Source organism: Ascaphus truei, chromosome 6 (assembly GCF_040206685.1).
Source record: "Ascaphus truei isolate aAscTru1 chromosome 6, aAscTru1.hap1, whole genome shotgun sequence".
In the NCBI taxonomy this organism is placed as follows: Eukaryota; Metazoa; Chordata; class Amphibia; order Anura; family Ascaphidae; genus Ascaphus; species Ascaphus truei.
Window position 1 is genome coordinate 33,585,243 of NC_134488.1, and position 4,425 is coordinate 33,589,667.

Here is a 4,425-nt window from a genome sequence, read left to right on the forward strand (position 1 = left end):
CTTGCCGGCTAACCAGCTTGCTGCCTACCTTCCTGCCCACGTTCTTGATCTCTGCCTGCCCTCACCCGACCTGTGTAAGTAACCCTTATCCTGCCTGACCTCAGCCTACGCTCCAGCTTCATCTGTTGCACTGCATTTGCTGATCCTGCTCAGCAACAATTCTGACACACATCCTCTGTCTCCACAGCCCACGCGTTTCGGGCTCAGTCTGGTCCTGCGTGATCCAGCCATCGGGATCCACTTTCGATCTTTAAGCCCATCGGCACACTCTGTGATGTCACACGGCCGCTTGGTACAGCCCATTCAAGTAGCAGTATCACCCAACGCGTTTCGAAAAGGTAATCCGCTCTTCAGACTCCTTTTCTGAGCGGGACTGCCTTCTAGTGAGTGAGACCGCTTTCTGGGCGAGACTGCATTTTCACAGGTGACATTGCCCTCAAATAAGTGATACGTCTCCCCAGTGACTGCACGCCAATGAGTGAGACGGACTTACAAAGAATGAAGACTGCCCTCCAGTGAGACTGTCCTAATGGAGAGACTGCTCTTCAATGAGTGAGAGGCTTCTGTATGATACTGCCAGCAAGTGAGTTAGAGTGCCCTCCAATGAGTGACACCACCATCTAATGAGTGACACTACCTTGAGTGAACGCTCTCCAACGAGACTGCCCTATAACGAGACTTGAACACACAGAAAAGTGTAAAAGGCACTCCTACTTCAATACTGTGACATGTGATATACTGCTACTGATATCAAGTGATTTACACATATAATGGTGATCTGTCTAATCAATGTGATAAATAATACAAATATGAAAAAAGTTTGCAGCTCCAAAGACCCTCTTGAGGCCGGGTGCCAAAGTGCGGCAGACGGCGCAAGCAATGTCGCTCGCACCGAATACAACCAGTAGGAGTCCAATGTGCACGTGTACCGCGCGGGTGCACGCGCGCGACGGGGCGGCTGATACTTCGTGCGACAAACTTGATTGAATTTGCAACGCGACGAGCGGGTCACGTGAGCGGTTCGCCCAATGAGGCGCGTACTGGGGCCTTCGCCTAAGGAAGGAGAACAGCAAATTGCGTCTCAGTCATTTGATGCCGGGGTCACTCGAGAGGGGGTGGGAGGGGGGCACGGGCGCAGGGACCGGGACACAAGTGGGGTGCAGCCAAAAAACTTTGCACACCCCTGGGCTAGTGTGACACATTGGATCCCTAACAGTGCAGATCACTGGGAAGCTGTGCAGCGCGGGTGTTGGTTGCTGATAGACTAATGTTGCAGCCTGGGAGTGGGCTAACGCAAAGTGTGAATATCCAGCATACCGGATAGCATACATCGTGGGTGCAAGGGAACGCCACACAACCCGGTTCTGTTGGGTGAGACCTCCTCCTGCCCTGAAGAAGCGTGATCAATCACAGGAAATGTCGGTGACGTCCCCGTGGTGAGGCCGCGGACTCCATCTCACCCAACAGAAAGGGGCTGAGTGGCGTTCCCTTGCACCCACAATGGATGCTATCCGGTATGCTAGATATTCACACTTTGCACCATTAGTCTATCAGCAACCAACCACCCCCCGCGTTGTATAGCTGACCTGTGATCTTCACTGTGACAGGGCTCCAATGTGTCACACTCGCCCATACAGCTGTCGCCACTGTTTGCGGTGTGTCATTCATTACTACCATCCCTGGATATTGCATTAAAGGGGTTTCTTTTGGAAGTTATACAATCATATCTGTGCTGACTATGACCACCTATTTGAGTCCACACTTATAGGGGGTCCATGTGTGTGTCTCACACCAGCCAGTCCCACCACTGTATACTCTATCCCACACTCCTGGAGTACCCATGTACCTGTACCTGCAGGCGCGGCTTGATGTGTACGTAGAGACCGTCTTTCATCTGTGAGGAACTAGCACATACTCTGCCTACCTCTTATACCGTTTCTTTAATGTGTTAAGCAGACTATGGGAAATATAGATTGTATTAGATTGTAAGCTCCCCGGAGCAGGGACTCCTCTTCCTTAATGTTACTTTTATGTCTGATGCACTTATTCCCATGACCTGTTATTTGTATTATTTGTTATTTGTATGATTGCTGTGTGTATTACTACTGTGAAGCGCTATGTACATTAATGGCGCTATATAAATAAAGACATACATACATACAAATATAACCCGTTATACCTAATACCTGTACAGGCGGTCCTCGGTTATCCAGCGGAGCCCGTTCTGGAATTAGCGCTGGATAGTGACACCGCTGTAAAGTGAGTCCCATGTTAATCAGCGGCGGTGAGCGTCGGATAGCGCATTCCGGCGTCAGATAACGGCCCGTAGGGTTGCATTGTAAAGCGTTGGATATGCCATTTGTTGTAAAGTGAAACGTTGGATAACGAGGACTACCTGCATTGTACATATTTGTATAGCAACTCTAACAAGGTTGCTTTAGGGTCGAAACTATGTATCATCCTACTAAGCTGTGATTCATGTGCATTTGACACACAATTGCTTTGATTAACCCTCTCATACTGTATATACTTGTGGAGATAGTAGATACAATTGGTGCACAGCACCGCTGATACACTGCATCCTGCAGAGGGCAGCATGCTCACATACATGGTTGCACTGCCTCTGTCCGCATACCCACCACTGGGGATATTGTAAATATATTTTCACCATTCGTTGTATGTACTGTATGTTAATGTATGTGTGTCTTTATATAGCGCCATTAGTGTACATAGCGCTTCATGTTAATACAATGTTATTTTTTCTTTGAGTACATTGGGAGTTCTGCTACCTATGTTTGATGATTTGAGTATAATACTGAGAGACCACTGAGTCCTCCTCTTACTTTATAATAGCTGAACATTTATGTACACTCCTTGACTTAGTCATTACTATATGAGTTACTTTGGTTAATAGGCTGAGCGGTAGGGCTATTTTTTTGTATATCAAACATTAAGTGATAAAATAATTCATATCTACATCTACATTTAAACCTTTAGGTTGGCGTCTGTCTGATTTAATTTAAAAACCCAGAGAGTCTCTCCAATTTGGTTTAACCCAATCAGTGCCAATAAATGTGCGGCCAGATGGATCAGAATGGTGATACGGTTTATAATCTAAACAGGAACACTGAGTTTCCAAACCCGTTGTAATGTTACACAAGTGATTCTGAATCCGAACACGCCGCAGCCTCGTAGCTCACCCTATGTATTGCATATTAGGCGTGTAATATAGTGGGCGCGTGCATCAATTATAATCGGCTGTGTTAGCCGGACGTTTCTATGCTTCAGACGAGCGTGCGGCCGTGAGCGGTGGCGCAGCAGACCAGGGAAATTACAATGAAATTGTATTTTTGTGCTGCCGTGCCGCGAACCAATCACAGCGCGGCCTAACGCTGTGACGTCAGTCAAGCCCCCTAACCGCGTGCGTCACCGCTCGCAGCCTACCAACTAAACGCGCACGCCACGTGCAACGCCGTCGCGCGCCCGCCCGCGCAGCTGCAAGAACTATAAAACAAATCTTACATGGGGCAATCAATGAGATATACTGTAACATTATGCAACAATTAATAAAACATTGAATCTTAAAAGACTCCTGTTTCATCAGAAATAGAATGTGTCGCTTTGCTCCCATGTGGACGGATTTTTGCTTTGGTTTCATATTAAGCCAAGAAGCCCCATTAGCCTTTCTATTTCCATTTAGCTTCACAATAGCTGCTCATTTATTTTTAAGGGCGGTGGCTTTGGGGACAACGAGCTGCGAACGATCTGGCAAAAAGTCTTTCAGAACTTCATCCTTCTTAAGTATTGCCCAGTGCTGAGACACAATGTGCTTTATCTGTGTGCCGCCCTGTTATACTGCGTGATAAAGGGGATAACAGTCTGGGGTCTATCTTGTTTAATAGAGACTGATTTATCTTTATTTAGAATATCGTTCCTATTCAGGCAGCCAACTCTCTCCTTTACTATTTCCAGTTAAAAAATAAACCTGAGGCTATTAATAAAAAAAAAATCTATCCGTTCCAATTTAAGTATATTTGCCTCTACTAAGCGTCTCCTTATTGCCAGACAGTCGTTATCGCCTGATGCTGAGATGCGGTGACGTAACATCGCACTGCGTGATAAAGGGGATAACAGTCTGGGGTCTATCTTGTTTAATAGGTAAAGATAAATCAGTATTTAGAATATCAGACGGCCACAAAGATGAGGGGAGCAGGCCCACACATTCCTGCAAAAAAACATCTATGTATTGGGATAAATGAGACGTTAGAGATCCAATCCCAGGAATGATCGTTCTACCTGTTGGGAATATAGGATCTTTAATGCAATTTAGGTTAAAAAAACAACAAACAGGTCGTTTAGAATTTTGATTTAACAAGAATTGAAATTCATGTTCATTTAAAATATCCAGAATTCTCCCTCTAGTTA